At 47.5% G+C, this 19,175-nt stretch overlaps 1 protein-coding gene across 2 annotated transcripts in view; it reads right to left on the reverse strand.

The window, feature by feature from the left end:
* Positions 1-18,625, reverse strand: part of ARHGEF9 (Cdc42 guanine nucleotide exchange factor 9) — a 360,924-nt gene extending 342,299 nt beyond the window's left edge. Inside the window, exons 1-2 of one of the 2 annotated variants that reach the window (XM_090059155.1) lie at positions 18,485-18,544; positions 17,982-18,133 (exon numbers count right to left, since the gene is read on the reverse strand). The gene's annotated coding sequence lies outside the window, so the exon portion shown is untranslated. Of the gene's footprint in view, positions 1-17,981; positions 18,134-18,484 lie in introns of both variants that reach the window. The other variant, XM_090059156.1, reaches the window with a different exon arrangement.
* Positions 18,626-19,175: the final 550 nt, after the last annotated feature.

Genomic DNA, 19,175 nt, shown 5'->3' on the forward strand with positions numbered 1-19,175 from the left:
CCCACAAACTGCACTTCATAGTTCTACTGGATACAGAAAATCATGCGCTCAATAAAGACATTGGATTTATGACATTACAACCTGCCTAACATCTGATTCTCCAGGTACCTGCCAGACGCAACTTTTTACATTTTTCTTCCCTCCCCATTTGTCCCCTCCTCCCTCCTACTTTTCTGCCCTTTGTCTTCCTAATTTCCAGCTATTTCCTTTTTCACAGACATCCTCTTTACTACTTCGAATTACTACTACTACACTGTCTCTCTTAAGCGTCTTTGGCTTTTTCCCCCCTCTCTTCCCTGTTTTACCTTTTCTTTTCCTAATCTCTACCCATTTACATTCTTACTGACATCCTGCTATACTTTTAGCTTCTCTCATTCCTTGCAGTCTCAGAACAGCAGAGACTTCCTATGCCTGAAGAAGGGTGACTGCTTCTGAAAGCCTGCTAAGAACTTTTTCCAACTACTCAGTAGGTCTAATAAAAGATAGCACATCGACTCAGAGAAGAAAACAGCCTAAGAGGGGACAGTATGAGCATCCTTAAGGCCTAAGCCCTCTGCCAACTGAAAACCTGCCACTGGCTTTAAAAGGAGTGGAATAAAACCATAGGGTACTCAGCTTCTAGCAGACATATAGGATCTTCTATCTTAACATGGCCCCTCAAAGAAACTGCTTCTAAGTCAAAGGACTTCGGTCCTCCCATCTACAGTAGAGATAATTTATATGCAGGTGGCTCACAACCTACTTGGCAGCAAGTTGCCAAATTAAGCACAAGCCTCCCAGTTCTTTGCTCCATCTCTTTTCTACATCAGAGGGTGCCACCTCTCTGTTCAACTGGAGCATATCAGTGGACCCAAGCCACTGATTAGAGAAATGGAAGAGGGCTGGGTAGATTTGTACCTTTATAGACTAAATCAGATGTACATTGAAAGAATGGCTGCAGTAAATAGCCAGAGCACTGCAGTAATCCTACACAGCTGTTTGCAAGCCATACCTCCAATTATTTACCAAACCCCAATCTTTGCAGGGCAGATAAGGAACATATCCCCAAAGAATCAGGATTCTACTGTATTTCCTTCAGTAACCAAAGACATATTTCATGAAAAAATGCTTCAGAATAGCTAACATAGGTATATGTCTGTGTTGCCTATGGAGCAACACAAAGCAGACATCACCTGCTTTATTTCCACCACCACCCTGTCCTCAGCTGGTCTCTTTAGAACTAGTATTCTTATTAAGTAGATCAGAGACAGGGCATCTATGTGGTTGTAGGTTACTGTTACCTTTCAGAAGCCATTTTTTTGCTATTGAAATGACATGCAGCTTACAGGTATATGGCACTGCCATTCCAAATAGTGCAAAGCCCCATTCAGAGCCTGGATTACAGCAGTTTATACAGGCAGAGAGGAAACCAAAGATTCTGCTAGCAAAGGTGAAATTCAAAAGTGATAATTTATTTATTCTTTCAGCCCAGTGAGGGATACATGGAAGGAACTAGAAATTAGGGAAAGAAAAAAAGGAAAGCAAGTGATAAGCTCAGAGTCACATGGATAATGGATAGTAACACAGATGGAAAGGAATGTGTTCCAGTGAGGTAGGGACAGAAGGTGGAGATCAATTGTATGTCTGTACAGTACGTGTTTAGGCAGTACTTACTGTAGTGATAAACGTTAGAATTTAGAGACATTCCCTAATGTAGAAGATTTGGTAACAGTTGTTAGTAAAAGAGAGAGAAAGGGCCTGCAGAGGTTGCCTTCTGCTCTACAGTAAATTGTGCTTAGTTCTTCTCATTCATTGTACGACAGTATTTTCCTTGGAAATGATACAATACCAACATATATGCACCACTGTCTCCAACCACAGAACTATTAGACTTCCCTCTCAAGCCTAATCTATACACATACATGATGACACTGTGCTGCAAATGCTTGCAAAACCCACCTACAAGTATCCACTCTGCAGAGCTGCACGCAACCCATGCCCATACAGCTGTCCTGCACTGACACAAAGAATAGGCCCCTTTATGTGCATTGGGGCCACCAGACACTCATACTCATAATACGCCCACAACAAAGGAAACATGAGTCAACTACAGTTGTCCTGCTAACACTGGCTGACTATCAAAGCAGATGCAGAAGAACCAGAGTGGAATACACTGGGAAAGTAAAAGATACCAGGGTGCTGAAGGAACTGGACACCATTGACCTTATTCCTTCCAAGTAAGTTAATAGGACATCTGTGCTCACTATTACCTTTCAGGATCCTGCTTATGCTCTTCTGTCCTGGTTCATGAAGCCTAATCCCAATATCAGAGTGCTTGGTAGAAGATTACCTTACATACAGGGCATGTCTACACATGCGTTAATGGACTTTAGTTAATGAGCATTAAATCTAGTACCTAAGGGCATTTATAGATGTGCTCCAGGAGTGGGAGGGGAGGGCACTTTAACTGGAGCAACTTCAAGAGCCACTCTAATTAAAGTGCCCAGAGCATCACGCATATCAGCGTCCCCATGTTGAAAAATGGCAGCAGGGGCACTTTAACTAAAGTTCATTCAACAAGCTTTAGTTAAAGCATCCTTGCTGCCATTTTTCAGCCACACTGATACACACAACACTGGAGTCTGCTGAAGTCCGGTAATTACCATGCTCCAGCAGAGTCCATTAACTGAGTCTGCTCCAACACTTTGTAATTACAGCACATTGGAGTAGCCTCACTGCACCTCTATAGGCACCCTCATTGTGAGGTACTAAAATGTGCATTAGAGTCTTAATGCACATCAACTAAAGAGCATGTGTTTTCAGTGATACTTAAATACTTAGTCTATTTTAATGCACACTAACTAAATAGCAAGGGGTTTTTCTTAGTGAAGTTTTAATGTGCATTATAATAGGCTAATGCGCATTAAAGCACATGCGTAGATGTGCAAGTAATAACAAAATGGTAGTGGTTATACTACCCAGGTTTTACCTGTATTTTCACTTCATTTTGATCAGGTCAGAACCTGCCTTAAAGAGAAACTTACACTCTATCCTATACCCACAACAGGTGGATAAGCATGCCAAACCTGGCTCAAAACACCTAATCAAAGGCATAACAGCTTTGTGAAAGGCCCGTGGGTAGTTGAGTTATAATCTAGTTAAGAAAAGCCTGCAAAATAGGTATAGCCAATTGCATCAGTTCCACTAAGTGACTAAAATAATTTATTTTACCTCAGTTTAGTTAAATGGATGCTGCTTTGAGTATGAATGTAAATTTAAACAAAAATGCTAGTAATTTTACAAGCATAAGCAATTCAAATTAATGAATACATAAAGAAGCCAGTTTTAAACCAATGTAATAGTATCTACACACAGATGCTGCATCAGTTTATCTTGGAAGCTTCCACTACTGGATTATAATGGCTGCAGTCTGCCCCTTTCCGCACAATTCATCGTCATGGAGCCAGACTGCTGAGAGGAATTCTCTGGGGCTTTCACAGAGCAGTGATGACACATAACTTGGACTCAGAGTTTGAGAAAGCCCTGGGAAATATGCTGCCCTGGTGTGACACCAGCTGAGGAATGTCATGCACGCAGCTTTCACTTGTTCCACCTGCCCTGCATTGGTGCCTTCTCTAGTTTGGGACACCAGCCAAAAAAAAATGAAAGTCCCAGAAGACAGGGAAATCAGAACAGGACTGAGAGCAGGCTCCTGAAACAAAGGTAGACATATTATCAGATCCTCAGCAGAGACAAACCTCTGTTTTAGCCAATGCATAAGCAATATCCCAAAAGCCATACATCAGGCTAACCAGAAGGACTGCTGAATATTTGAATAACAGGACAGCGTCTCGGCTAGGGACAGACATTACATATAAACTGGTTTAAGTGATCAGAAACTGGTTTAAATCTGTAACAAAACAGACGTTCAGTGCACATAAGCCAGTTTGAAAATAGCTGAAAGCAGTTTGAGATAAATCTGGTTGAATGTCGTATCAGACTTAATTGATTTGGGTCAAACCGGTTTATGCAATGTCTGTCCCAGACCCCTTCTTGTTTTAAGTTAAACCAGAGTACCCCAGCATCCCAGTTGCTTTGCAACCCTGGGCGGGGCTCTGCTCCAGCCCAACAGGGCTGGCCCTGCCCCTCTTTTCCCTGGCTGAAGCTCTGGCAGAGACTACAGGTACGGGGTGGGGGGGTGGGGGGGTCTGCCTGGCTTCCTCCTGCTCCCTCCCCACCACCACTCCCTGCTCAAGCAGGGATTCCCCCTCCCCTCTGCCTTACACAGACACTCTCAGCATTAGCTAGCATATCACATGCTGGCTATGGTCCATGCTGTGGGAGACAGGACAAAGGCAGACAAGACATTGTTGGCTTAGGGCTTTTTGGAGCTAATCAACAGGTAGCTGGTAACGTCCCTCCGTTCCTTCCTTGGAAAGAGTTGCTTAAGAAGAGCTTGAACTAATGAGAGAGGCTTTGGTTTTGTTGATGGGCTGATAAATGTTAACATGCCCTGTGAACTCCCTGCTGTGTAACTAAATGCCGTGTTATCAACTGCCTGCTGGCTCCCTCCTGGTCATAAGCAACAAGGGGGCACCCCTTCCTTAATCAGAGCATCCTGTGGGGCCTGGCCATGACCCCCCCACACCCCACACATCATCAACTCAGCACTGTAGAAGGGAAAAGAGGGCTGCTTTAGCACCCACCCAGTCACTGGAAGCATGCACCTGCATTTCCTCAGTCCAGAGGGGATGTCTGTATTGTTACAAACTGGTTTAGCTTAGCTAGGTTAGACTAACCTGCAGAGATTGAATCAATTCAGGCTCAGGCTTTGTGAATGTCTGTCCCTCACCTGAAAAGTTGTGGAAACAGTGCTATAGTAATCAGTGTCAGCTATTCAATCTAGACTTTTTACAATCCCAGTCAATAGAGAATAAATCACATGAATTTATATAGAATCTCTCTCCAGGATATATCAAGATATGTTACAATCTTCCTCTTAGCTCCATTACAGTCCTGCAATGTAAATATTACCCCTCATCTTAGAGTAAACTGAGGCACAGGCAAAGTAACAATATTTCCTCAAAGTCATGCAGTAAGTCAGTAGCAGAGCCAAGTGCTGACTCCCAGTCACATGCTTTAACAAGAGTGCACTGACTCCCCTCTTTGCCTAGTGCTGGAATTCAACTGTCTAAGGACCAAGTGCAGAATATATCTGAGAAGACTTCCGTTTGGATTCAACTGGAGAATTTTGCCCTTGCAATCCAGGATATAATCTCTACAATGTTATGACATTCAAAGGTAGGTGTCTTTATACTTAAAGCCAAACATGGAGAATTCATTGCATTGGTGCTTGTGTGACCACTGTTCTTCTCTTAGTCTGGTTTGGCTGCCCTGTATCAAGGCTCACGCAGGACCATACAAAGTTGCAGAAGCCACAGGATTCTAATTTCAGACCATAAACTGGTTCCAGTTTCCCTTCAACTTTCTGTGAGCCTGGAAGATTCCTTTGAGGAAGCATGTCAAATTTATACTTAAACTGGGGGATTCAGGGCTTCATTGCAAACATCTGATGCGCACAAATCTACTCTAACTCAAAGCTGGGCCAGAACCAGACCGCAGATCCAGACACCTCTGGAGTCTGGGGTCATTCAGAATTGCATGCCAACCTTAGTCCAAGGACTTCACAGCATCCTGTCAAAGTGCAAAACATTTTCACAGTAAAAGCAAAAGCTGTACCCTACTCTTGAAAGTCTGCCCTGCACAATAGAGCTGTTGTAATAATGAACTCTACACAACTACAATTTCCTGTACAACAAAGCATGCCAGAGTCAGTGAGAAACTGTATTAGTAATTTTTCGGTGACAAGAAAGGCAGCATTACAGCGAGGCAGGGTAACTGCAAGATTCCCGGAGACACCAGTTCTATAGCTATAGATGTCAAAGAGGAGAGGGGCTCTATGATGAAGTCCAGTCTGGAATAAACTGCTCTGGTAGATAAAAACAAAAGCCATTCAGGCTGGAAATGTGTGGATAATTAATTACCGCACTCAGCATTTTGGAACATCTGGATGTGGCACTCTCTCACGGATATTCCACTACTTAACACAATCTTTGTGAAAACATTTGGCAGGAGAAGCCATATTTTGATTCTTTTATAGTATCCCTGTCATAGCCAGTGGGGAACATCTCTATGAACACAATCAGGCAGACCCTAATCTCAGCCACACTTGTGTAAAACTGGATTAACCCCATTGCTTTCTTTCATGACCCTGAGATCAGAACTAGGGCCCTCTTTGTAAGTTAAGGACAAACACCCAATGTACCATCCTTGGGCATAATACATAGGCAGACCTAGGGACAATGCAGGTCCAGGCATGTAAAGTTCCATCACGATTCAAGCCAGATCAAATGAGTGGGTGGGGAGTGCTTTAAACACTAGTAACCCCACTACACCAGCAGCACAAGAATCATAAAGACTATGAGCAGAAAGGGGAGTGGGCTTTGTTTCACTGTCCAAGCTGAGTAGGAAAGAAAACAAAACCCCTTTCAAAACCCTTTAGGCATCAAGACTGAGTTTGATGTTTAAAGATCTCCAGTTTGGAAATGTAAGGCATTAATAGTAAAATTGGAAAAGATGTAAGTTAACAACAAGGTTTCGATATTGCCAAGCCCTGCTCCAAGCTCCATGCTGTCTGGGGAGCTTTCTCCAATACCACCCTACTGTACTATTTTAGCAGAAGAGTCCTGAACTAAGGGCCTTTGAGCTATGAAAGTGCATGATGCAGTTCTGCAGTCTGTCACCCTCTGACACCACCACAAAATAGGGATTAATTCTTGCTGTATCTTTCCATGAAATATGGGCCAATTCCTCCCACATCTAGGGTTTTATATTCTGCCTGTTACAGCACCATCTGAGACCCGTGAGCAAACGAAAATCATTATACCAGTAAGCCTAACAGGCATCACACATCCCACCAATATTCAACTCCCTTTTCTTGCTAGTCCGCGACAGGCCCCTCCTACAGTAAGTAGGTGTTTCCACAGTTCTGTAGCTCATGTGCATGACCGTCCAAGGTAATGTGTGTCTGTACCTCTGCCAAATTACTCTGAATACAGCCATTCTGAGCTCTGGCCCATCACTAAGTTTACCCTGCATATATTTTCCCAGCTCTCCAGCAGGCAGTTCGGCAGAACTGCTCACAGTTGATTTATACCATGGATCGATCAGTGTTCACTGATGGATTTAGCAGCCATCCCACAAAAGCCACCTCTCAGCTCTGTCTTTACAATGCAAAAAAGTTAGAGAAGAAGAGACCTATTAGGCATGCCAGCACCCACCTCCAGTCTGAAAGGGGGAAAAATCATGAAGCAGAGTATTTCGCTGTTTGATGTGCTACTATATTTACATACATCTTGTATGGTGAGCTTTAAACTAGCCTCGCAGGGGAAGGGGGCCACAGGAAGACAAGGAGATACCACCCGAGCAAGACAGGTGACAAAAGCAAGGAGTGCCCAGGTAGGAAACAGGGGTCTGTACAGACTCCCAAATTAGGGGGCGGCACACGCAGCTAGGCAAGACCTTAAATGCCTATATACCAATGCTCATAGTATGGGGAATAAACAGGAGGAACTCGCCCTCAGAATAACCAGTTCAGACCCAGATGTAATAGGGCTTACAGAAACATGGTGGGATTCATCCCACGACTGGGCAGTTAGCATTAGGGGCTATAGGCTTTACAGGCGGGATAGAGAAGGAAGGAAAGGCGGGCGTGTGGCGCTCTGAGCAATACACATCCTCTGCCAGCAGAATGGGGTCAGAGGAGAGGCAAGCTGAAGTGCTCTGGGTCAAGATACAAGGGGGCCGTGGGAGAGGGATCCAATGGTGGGGGTCTACTACAGACCCCCCAAAAAATGGGAGGAGCTGGACTGGGAATTTTCGGGCCAGCTTGCAGAGGCACGCAAGGCAAGGGATGTAGTTGTCATGGGCGATTCAAATTACCCAGACATCTGCTGGGAGAAACAGTCAGCCAGGTCAGACCGTTCCTGGAGGTTCCTAGCCGAGATACAGGACCTCTCACTTAATTCAGGAGGGGCATGGTCCCACCAGAGGAAAGGCCCTGTTGGACCTGGTCCTGGCCACAAGTGACAACCTGGCAAGGGGCCTCCAGTTTCGTGACCACCTGGATGATAGCAATCATCACTCGCTGGAATTCACCATCCAGTGCAGGGCATCAAGGGCCTACAGCAAGGTGGTAGCCCTAGACTTCAAGAGGGACAACTTCAACAAGTTGAGATTAGTGGGAGAGGCACTGGGGTTCTCAAGGGCAGGGGAACTCAGTGCCCACGATGAGTGGTCGTTCCTTAATGAGATGATACTCAGGGCCCAAGGGGTGACCATCCCAACAAGAAACAAGGGGAATAGGAGTACCTGAAAGCCCCCCTGGCTCACCAAGGGTGTCTGGGAATGCCTGATAACCAAAAAGGAGGTGTACAACCAGTAAAGGGGTGCTATCTCCAAAGAGGAGTATACCTCCTCTGCTCGGGCCTGTAGGGGGGCTGTCAGGAAAGCTAAGGCGGACACAGAGCTAGGACTTGCATCCAAGATCAAAAATAATAAGAAGTCCTTTTTCAAATATTTAGGGAGGATGAAGAAGACACCAGGAAATGTGGGGCCCCTGCAAGAACCTCTGGGCAATCTGGTGGTTGCACCAGAGGAGAAAGCAGACCTCTTTAACAAATTTTTCACCTCCGTTTTCTTGGACATGGACCGGGACTTCCCCATCGTGATGCACAACGAACTCGAGGGGAATGCCTTCAGACCTCAGGTTGGGGAGGACCAGGTGAGAGAGCTTCTGGACGGGCTGGACGTGTTCAAATCAGTGGGTCCAGATGCTCTCCACCCCACGGTGTTCAGGGAGCTAGCAGGGGTTATTGCAGGGCATTTGGCACGGCTTTACGAGCGCTCGTGGTGCTCGGGCCAGGTGCCAGATGATTGGTAGATAGCCAACATGGTCCCATCTTTAAAAAAGGGAGGAGGGAGGACCCGGGCAATTATAGACCCATCAGGCTTACCTCAATCCCAGGGAAACTCTTTGAGAAGATCATCATGGAGCACATCTGCAATGGGCCGGCTTCAGGGATGATGCTCAAGGGCAACCAGCATGGTTTCATTAGGGGAAGGTCATGTCAGACCAACCTGATTGCCTTTTATGATCAGGTCACAAAAGCATTGGATGCAGGTGCCGCTGTGGATGTAGTCTTTCTGGACTTCAGCAAGGCCTTAGACACTGTCTCCCACCCCATCCTCATTAAGGGTGCTGCACTCGGGCAGTAGTAACCAGCAGCACACTTATAAGATGGGAAACGCCTCTCAGCTTAGATTCATAGTTTCATAGTAGCTAGGGTCAGGAAAGACCTGAACAGATCATCTAGCCTGACCCCCTGCCACAGGCAGGAATAAATGCTGGGTTCACAAGACCCCAAACAGGTGATCATCCAACCTCCTCTTGAATTTGCCCAAGGTAGGGGCGAGGACCACTTCCTTGGGAAGCTGGTTCCAGATTTTGGCCACCCTAACTGTAAAAAATTGCCTTCTGATCTCTAACCAAAACCTATTTTCCATCAGCTTATTACCATTGTTCCTGGTCACCCCAGGTGGTGCCGGGGAGAAAAGGGCTCTACCTATTTGCTATTGATCTCTCCTGATGAGTTTGTAGGCAGCCACCAGGTCCCCCCTCAGCCTCTTCTTGCTGAGGCTGAACAGGTTCAGGTCCCTCAGTCTCTCCTCATAGGGCCTGTCCTGCTGCCCTCCTCTGATCCCTCTCCAGGCTGGCCACATCCCTCTTGAAGTACTCCAACTGCGGCCTGACCAAAGTCACATAGAGTGGGGAGTATCACTTCTCTGGACCGGCTTGAGATGCATCTTTGGATGCATGACAAAGTATGGCTGGCCTTGCTGGCTGCGGTCTGGCACTGGTGGCTCATGTTCATCTTGGAGTCAGTAATGACTCCAAGATCCCATTCCACCTCTGTGCTTTCAAGAAGGGAACTAACTCCCCAGCCTGTATGTATGCTGTGGATTCCTTCCCCCAGGTGCAGCAACCTGCATTTGTCTATGTCGAACCCCATCCTATTCTCATCCGCCTACTTTTGTAGTCTGTCTAAATCTATTTGCAGCCTCTCTCTCCCTTCAAGTGCATCCACCTCGCCCCACATCTTAGTGTCATCAGCAAACTTGGACAGCATGCTTTCCACTCCCTTGTCCAAGTCGCTGATGAAGGTGTTAAACAGTGCAGGCCCGAGGACCGAGCCCTGGGGTACCCCACTGCTCACATCTCACCAGGTTGAGTACAACCCGTCCACCACTACTCTCTGGGTGCTCCCTATCAGGCAATTTTTTACCCATTGAACTGTGTAGGCATCAATGCCACAGTCACTTAATTTATTGATGAGGATGGGATGGGATTCGTGAATGACTGATTGCAAAGGGCATCAGAGGGTTCCTCTAGCATGGTAATCACTTCCCCAGTAGCCTAGGTCATCACTCTCTGGACTTGCAGAGACCTCAGTGCTCTTATCAGGAAGAATAAGGCCCCATCCTCCTGAACTTGGCTTAGCAACACATCCATACCACCCCTGCAGCCTTGTGAGTTCAGGTCAGAGCTCCTGGAACCAACCCAGTTTAAATCATTCATCACTATATTCAGCAATTGATTTAAAAGTGGCTGGAGAGCCCAAGTGTTTTTGAACCAGGTCAGACAGGCTGTTGAGAGCATGGACACCTTCTGCCACTGCCCCCAGCTTATAACTGATATATTACAGAACTGAAAATCTTCAGAAGAGAGAGAATATTGACCAGGAATCAACACTGTCAAAATTGATATTACTGAAATTGTACCTCCTGGACCACAAATGCCTTTTATAACTTATGTGCAACTCTGGACAAAAGTGCTATCAACTTTTTTCACTGAATGTGAAGTGGAGCCACTGATTTTGAAGGGATCAGTATATCAGTGCTAGGGGGAGCCTAGGGTCATCCATAAGGAGTTAACACACAACTAAGATTATAGACCGTTTCAGGCTTAACACTAGGAAAAACTTCTTCACAGTCAGAGTTCCCGGACTGTGTAAGAAACTCCCTACAGAGGTGGTGCAGTCACCTACCCTGGAAATCTTCCAGAAGAGACTGGACGGTCAACTCACTGGGGTCACCTGACCCCAGCCGTCTTTCCTGCCTAGTGCAGGGGGGCTGAACCCGAGGATCTTGCAAAGTCCCTTCCAGCCCCTTACAATCTATAAATCTTACCTGCAAGGCCAAAAGGTTGAAGACACTGACCTATAGGTTCCCCACTGCATGCATGCTTTGGGCACAGATCCTCAGTCCCACAAGGTCCAGACAGAGTGCAACTAGCTCCAGCCACGTTCTTGACAGGATCAGATTTTGTAGCTCGCCGTCAGAATCCAGAAAGATTCTGTGATAAAAGAACAGCTTAGCAGCAGCCTGTTCTACTCTCACCTCATAGCGCTCCCCAAGAAGAGAAGAGCATGCCTTACCCTGAGTGGGGCTGTGCACTTGGCAGTAGCAACATTCCAGATGTGTGCGCCAGATGTTCCCTGCTGTTTTGTTTCATGACGTTTAAAGTCCCCCTAGATCATCACTACAGTTTGGCACAAGCCTGACCCTGAAAAGTCTCACTGGTGTTAAACTGCATTATACCACTTAAGTACAGTATAGGCACTGCAATCAGACCATGTAGGTGGCTCCCAGGTAAAAAGGCTAGGGGTACCATACAGTTAAACCACACTCAAAGGGTTGGCATTTGGTCCTTTTCTCCCCAAACCCTTCAGAACCTGGGAGAATTTCAGGGACTGGAAAAATAAAGCAAATTCCTCCTGCCTAAAAAAACAAAGCAGCACCAATGAGAGTCACATCCAGCCATCTGTAAGCACAGGGTAGATCACCACAGTGGAAGCCCTAGAGCGGGTAGGAAATGGGCCAAGGAAGGATTTCAGGGGACAAAACCCCAAAAGGAACAACAAAGTCTGTGCTGTTTGCTAAGGGCAAAGGCAGCATTTGCTTAACCATTCGTTCCCGGCTTGGGTCAGGATGGGCCACAGGCAAAGTTCTCAGGAGGCGTTTCAAATGGAAGAACCCTGACCAGAACTGCCAGGAGATCTGTGGAGCCTCTGTATGCAGCTTGTGCCACATCCTCTTTCATGGGCCAAGAGCAAAGAGAAGCTATTGGTAAGGACATTGCAGCACTACATAAAGATCTGTGAACAAAACCTTGATCAAAGCAGCCATTCACTGGCAGGCATCTGGGAAATGCATTTTAAATGGCTTCATAAAATACATTATATAAGCCATTTTAAATGGCTTTCTTGGGCAGGGAATGGGACTTCCCCACTGTGATGCATGACAGGCTCGAGGGGAACACCTTCAGACCTCAGGTTGGGGAAGACCGGGTTAGATTGCTTCTGGAGGGGCTGGACGTGTTCAAATCAGTGGGTCCAGATGCTCTCCACCCCAGGGTGTTCAGGGAGCTAGCAGGGGTTATTGCAGGGCCCTTGGCAAGGCTTTACAAGTGCTCGTGGTGCTCGGGGCAGGTGCCAGAGGATTGGAAGATAGCTAATGTGGTCCCCATCTTTAAAAAAGGGAGGAGGGGGGACCTGGGCAACTATAGGCCCGTCAGTCTTACCTCAATCCTAGGGAAACTCTTTGAGAAGATCATCATGGAGCACATCTGACATGAGCTAGCCTCAGAGATGATGCTCAGGGGCAACCAGCACGGTTTCATTAGGGGCAGGTCATGTCAGACCAACCTGATTGCCTTTTATGATCAGGTCACAAAAGTATTGGATGCAGGTGTCGCCATGGATGTAATCTTTCTGGACTTCAGCAAGGCCTTTGGCACCATCTCCTACCCCATCCTCATTAAAAAATTGGGTGACTGTGGCATTGATGCCTACACAGTCAGATGGATTGCAGATTAGCTGAAGGGTCGTACTCAGAGGGTGGCGGTGGATGGGTCATATTCGACCTGGGGAGAAATGGGCAGCGGAGTCCCCCTGGGCTCGGTCCTTGGGCCCACGCTGTTCAATTTCTTTATCAGCGATTTGGACGATGGGGTGAAAAGCAACCTGTTTAAATTCGCTGATGATACCAAAATTTGGGGTGAGGTGAGCATACTAGTAGGGAGGGAAAGACTGCAGCAAGACCTGAATAGGTTGCAGGGGTGGGCTAACAAAAACAGGATGTGTTTCAACACTGACAAGTGCAGGGTGCTGCACTTGGGCAGTAGTAACCAGCAGCACGCTTATAAGATGGGAAACTCTCTTCTTGAGAGCACGGAGGCAGAAAGGGATCTTGGAGTCATTATTGACTCCAATATGAACATGGGCCGACAATGCAAGGTCACACTTGGCGGGGCTAACCGGACCTTGTCGTGCATCCACAGATGCATCTCAAGCAGGTCCAAGGAGGTGACCCTCCCCCTCTATGCGGCACTGGTCAGGCCGCAGCTGGAGTACTGCGTCCAGTTCTGTGTGCCGCACTTCAGGAGGGATGTGGACAGCATGGAGAGGGTCCAGAGGAGGGCCACCCGCATGATCCGGGGACAACAGGGCAGACACTACAATGAGAGACTGTGGGACCTGAACCTGATCAGTCTTCACAAGAGAAGGCTGAGGGGGGACCTGGTGACCGTCTATAAACGCACCAGGAGGGACCAGAAGGGTTTGGGAGACACCTTGTTTCCCCGAGCGCCCCCTGGCATAACAAGGAATAACGGCCACAAGTTGTTGGAGAGGAGGTTTAGAGCAGACATCGGTAAGAACTACTTCACGGTCAGGGTGGCGAGGATCTGGAACCAACTTCCAAGGGAAGTAGTGATGGCTCCTACCCTGGGCGTCTTTAAGAAGAGGCTTGATGCCTACCTGGCTGGACTCATTTGAGCCCAGTTTTTTCTCCTGCCCAGGCGGGGGCTCAAACTTGAAGATCTACAAGGTCCCTTCCAACCCTACTTCTATGAATCTATGATAAAAAGTAAATATCACTTAGTTTCTTTATTGTTTATGGGCAGAGGGTGAACTGTAAGGCGTTGAATGGTAACTGGCACTTCTGGATTCACTGGCCGGTGCCTTCCGATCAGAAGGCTCCACAGACTATTGTTCCTTCCTGGACAATAGCCTAAGGGGGTCATTTTGCCTGAAAGAGGAAAAGTAAGTTTACTACATTTCATGCAACTGAAAAACTCCCCTAAGCAGAAGCCTGCAGGCATTCATCACAGAGAAGCATGGTGGTTTCTATATCTGGATTGCTGCCTGTTAATCATCAAACGGAGACCAACAAAATGTTTTCATCTGCAGCTGACATGCTTTGCAATGTTTGTAAAATGCTCCCTTACAGTGATAACTGGAGTTTATGGGCCTTACGTTAAATGAGCAAAGCTACAGTAAATCTATTAATTACAAGAAAATTAAAGGCTTTCTCTTATAATGCCAGTGTCCAAAATTTCAAGAATGAGCAGAGATAAGCTTCTGGTTTTCGGCCTGTAAGAAGGAGCCCCATTTAAAAAAAAAAGAGGATGAAAAAAATACTCATGTCCTCAGCTCCCCAATAGATCCATGCATCTCCGTGCACCTGCAGGACCCCTCTGACCCAGAAAGTCCAGAGAAACATGACAAGTCCTAAAGAGCAAAATCTAAAGCTTTGCCACGCTTTCTTGGCCACCTTATGGGAGATCTACATTCAAATTCCAGCCTTTGTTTCTCCCTGCTTGGGTTGGCAGGGATCTGGTACATCGGGGAGGACACCGCAGAAGCAGCTCTTTCAGCTCTCAGGGGGAAATAACGGACATCCAGCTGGCCGACCAGGGGCAGCATTAACTGAGCTCTATGCTAAGGTCATTTTCTGTGTCTACCCCCTGCCAAGGTACAGACAATCAAAAGGCAATTATCCAGCACGTTCAGACTTTCTATTAGGAAATAGCAAGCAACGAGTGCTACAATTTCTCTGTGATGACGGTGTCTTATAGGGGACTTTTGGAATCACAGATATTCCCTGAATAAAGAGAATGGCACTACATGGACACAGAATAGAGAAACGAATTAGGGTGCCGACACTGGGAGGTGCTAAGTGCCACATCCTACTGCAAAGAGGGTCAAAGATACTTAGTGCCAGAGCCGCTCAAACATGGAAAAAGCCCTACCCCGTCTGTCATATTATTGCAGGAATTTTTATTTGAGGCTAAATTCCATTTTTCATGGATTGCTCTTTTTACTTGCCCCCTTTTTCTTTCCAAAAGATTAGATGTAAATGAGAATCAAGTTTAGTAAATGCCTAGGACTAGGGCATCAGCTGGCAACTTTTTAAGGCTGCAGCCCAAACGGACCCAGTCTGGGTAGGAGGAGAAAGGCAGGTGCTAGGACTTTTCCCAGTGGCAGCAGGGAGAAAATGACTGCTGCTGAAGCCCCCACTCAAATGCTGCCAAAGTCCATGTCTGCAAGCTGCATCAAATAGCTCCACAGGTAATACTACCACAGACATTCTCGTCCACTCGTGATCTGCTTCACAAGATCAGCTTCCTACTGCACAGCCAGCAGATGAAATTTTGATCCAACTGGAGACAATGGCCAATCTCCCATTGATTTCAACAGATCTAGACTCACTCAGCATTTTTAAACTCTCAACACTTCTAGGTGCAATTTCCTTGCATGAAACAATGCTTTCTTTTCCTTTGCTCCTCCTCTCTACACACACATGCCCAATGCACACATACTTGTCACATGTACCTGCTTCTTCCTCCTTATAGACAGCTTTTCTTGGTGGTTCAGGCTGATGGGTTGGTGGTATTCTGTCTAGTGAACAACTGCCAGCAACCACCACCACTTTGTGCAAACGGCGTGAAAGCAGCAGTAGTCTGGAGTGCTTGCGATGGGACTTCAAAGCAGGTATTTGTTCCAATAAGACGGCACAACAGCAAAGGACCCAAAATAAATGCCATCCATTAGGGCAACTTTTCAGAAATTATTGACCTCCCAGAAAAGCACTGCTTGGAAATGTTATAGTCAAGAAAGCTGCTATCTCCACCCCAGCTAATGAGAAGCAATAAAACAAGACCTCCAAACAGCAAAGCAACACAATTCAGAATCAGAGCAGTACATTGGAGAGAGCTCTCTGCTCAATTGATTACCCTTCCCCCAACCCCAAGAATTGCTGCTCACAGTATATTCCCCACTGCATTATCTAGTCTGGTTTTACAGGTCTTGGGAGTGTTGGGAGCTCCATCACCCAACTACTAGATTATTTCAAGCAGGAAAATGTCCCACTTCAAGATAAACTCTCCAGCCATCCAATCCTTTAAATTAATTTACTGGATTCGGGAATATCAGAATGTTTTAGCATTATATTGCAATAAGGAAGAAAGCCCAGGAAAGCAAAGATTCAGTATTACAACCCAAATCTATGCATTCATTTGATGGTTGAATTCCAGTCAGGTGAGCAGTCCCACCAGGGGTCTATCCAGCGGGGCTGCGTTAGCGCACTTACCCCACTTCGATTCCTGCTTCATCCAAAGTTTAAAACCAACTGCCTGACAGTGGCAACAAACCTGAATTTCTAATCAGGCAACGCTAAGGAAGTCAATTGACTTCATGGCTCATTGTAATCTACCTGGTCCCTTGCAAACTCCTCATCCCACAAGTATTAATGACCCTCTCTTCTTTTTAATGGTCTTGAAGTTCCAGCAATCAAGCTAGCCTTTGTTCTGTAATTCTGCTGTGTGTTCACTGCTCCTGATGTCGAAACTCCTATTTCACAGCCCTGCAGACTGTTTTTAAAATGCATTCCAATAAAAGTTACATTTGTTTTTGCTTCAGTCTTAATCGGAATAACACAGCCCTATGCCCTGAGCATGTTAGTAAAGTTTTTGGTTGATTTTTAACTTGCAAAACAATGTGTGCTGTTTTATATGTGATGTTGCGCCTTGGCCTCTGCACCCCCTTTTCAAAATTCTAGATCCACCCATGAATCCCACCAACTTTGGTCAGATTCCATGCAGGCAGAACTGCAAAATGGGTCCCTCCCCCCATAAGTCTCTAGCCACAGCTGAGCCTTGTTGGCTTATTTTAATTGAGATTAAAAAAAAATGCCAAATCTCTCTCCATTTCCCTAGAGCCAATCACTCAAGATATCGGGGAGGGAGTGACCAACATTCCATGAATACTTGATTTAACACTTGCAGCAAGTTTAGACCTAGTTCGCCATTATCAAGCATACAAGTTTTAATCGCCTGCAATCAACCACCTCTCAGATCTGTGAAGCATTAATGTTTGTCCTGCAGACCAGCCTGGTTTAAAAATAGGAACTTGCTGACTTCCTTGCAAAAACTGGTAAATAAGTCAAGAAAGAGCGTCAGTCATTCCTGGAGGGAAATTAGTAAGCCTGGTCTTAAAAATACCAGTTCTTCCCAGGTTTAGTAGTTATGCTTTGAAAGATCAAAGTATAAAAGGTACAAAACCAAAGCACAGATCTAGAGGTCCGAGCATATCCAACAGGGACCTAATCCTATAAACATTACTCACATGAGTCAATCCTACTCAAGCAAGTGGTCCCATCGATTTTAATTGGGACGAGTAATAGGAGTAAGGACGGTAGGGTTTCAGCCCCAAGACACAAATCCAAAAGTCTGTTGAAATGCTGCCCTGGACTTCAGACCAAATCCTCAGCGCTTAACACAAGTCCTGATTCTACATCCGTGTCGCTCACAACGAGCCCCATTTCAGCCTGTAGAGCTCTACAAAGACAAAGAGATTTAACGCAGGATCTAGCCCATCTAGGAAGCACCTTTTCCAGTGAAAAAAGAAATACATTTCTCAGTTATGAACGTAAAGTGTCTCTGTGCTACACTGCTTTCTGCAGACAGATACAAATTCTGCTCAGAGTGGGTTGGCTGAAAATCCAAATTACAGAGCGCTAAAACTTTCTTGGCTTGCAGTTACCTGTTCCAGAGGCTGGCAGGACGCATCCCTTATTCCCTGGCAGACATGCAGCGAAAGCCATTCCTTCGCAAGCGTTCCTTTAAACGACTGAACTGCAGTGATGCTGATGCCTACACGCCAGTCCACAAACTCCAGCCATCCAAGTAGCCCACCTGGGGATTACTGGGGTTAGTCAAGCCTGTAGGACGTGCCGCAGGAGTGGGGTATTCCTGGTGGGTTTCATTCCCTGACTACATGTGTGCAGAGCAGATTAAACATCTCCCTCCCCTGAAAAAAATAAAAATCCCCAGATCTTAAAAGCCCCAGTCACAGGGGCACCCTAGCGGCAGGTACACAGCCAAAGGCAGCGGGTCCGTAACCCACGAGCCCGCTCCTGCCCCACGCGGGAGCACAAGGGGGCGGGGGCGGTCCGCGGGCCCAGGGCAGGGCGGCAGGGGAAGTCGCTGCCCCGAGCCCCAGCCCGGGGGAGTTTGGGAAAGCCCCGCGGGGCCGCCGAGACTCACCTGCCCGCGCGCGGCGCTCGGGCTCTCCCGGCCACACCTCCGCGGGCTGCGCGGCGGGCGCGGGCGCGGGCGGCGCGGGGCTGCCGCGGAGGCGGGGGAGGAGCCGGGGCCCCGCAGGCTGGACGCGGGGTGCCGCCTGCCCCGCGCCGCCGCGCCGCGCAGACAATGGGAGGAAGCGCCGCGCCGGCCGCCGCCGCTGCCTCCCGAGCGCGGCTTCGCGGGGGAAACTGAGTCACGGCCCCGGCGGCTCGGGCGCGCACCCGCAGGGTCGCACCCCCGGCGCTGCGGGGCTGGGTGCCCCGCAGCGGGCTCTGGTGTGGGCCCGGCGCCCCTGGGGCAGTGTTTCTGGCGTCCCGGCCGGGTGACCGTGGCTCCGAGCGCGCTCCAGACCGACTGCCTGGCGGAGGGGGGAGCGAGGACACGGCCAAAGCCACTGGGCACAGAGATGCCCCAACTTGCCCCAGCGGGGAGAGGAAGGGACAAGTGGAACTGAGGACAGGCCTGGCGGGAGCTGGGGTGAACCGAGGACGTGACCCCGCCAGCGGGCGGGGATGAAAGGAAGGGTCGCCTGGTCTGAAAGACCAGAGGTTGGTTGTGCGTGTAGCTCACGAGGCAGCTATTGTAACGGGTCCAGGTGGCCAGTGGGCCTTTGAATGGGTACGCAGGATGCACGGGTGCTGTTTTTATAACA

Source organism: Crocodylus siamensis, chromosome 8 (genome assembly GCF_052110815.1).
Source record: "Crocodylus siamensis isolate JL-2025a chromosome 8, ASM5211081v1, whole genome shotgun sequence".
Classification (NCBI taxonomy): Eukaryota; Metazoa; Chordata; order Crocodylia; family Crocodylidae; genus Crocodylus; species Crocodylus siamensis.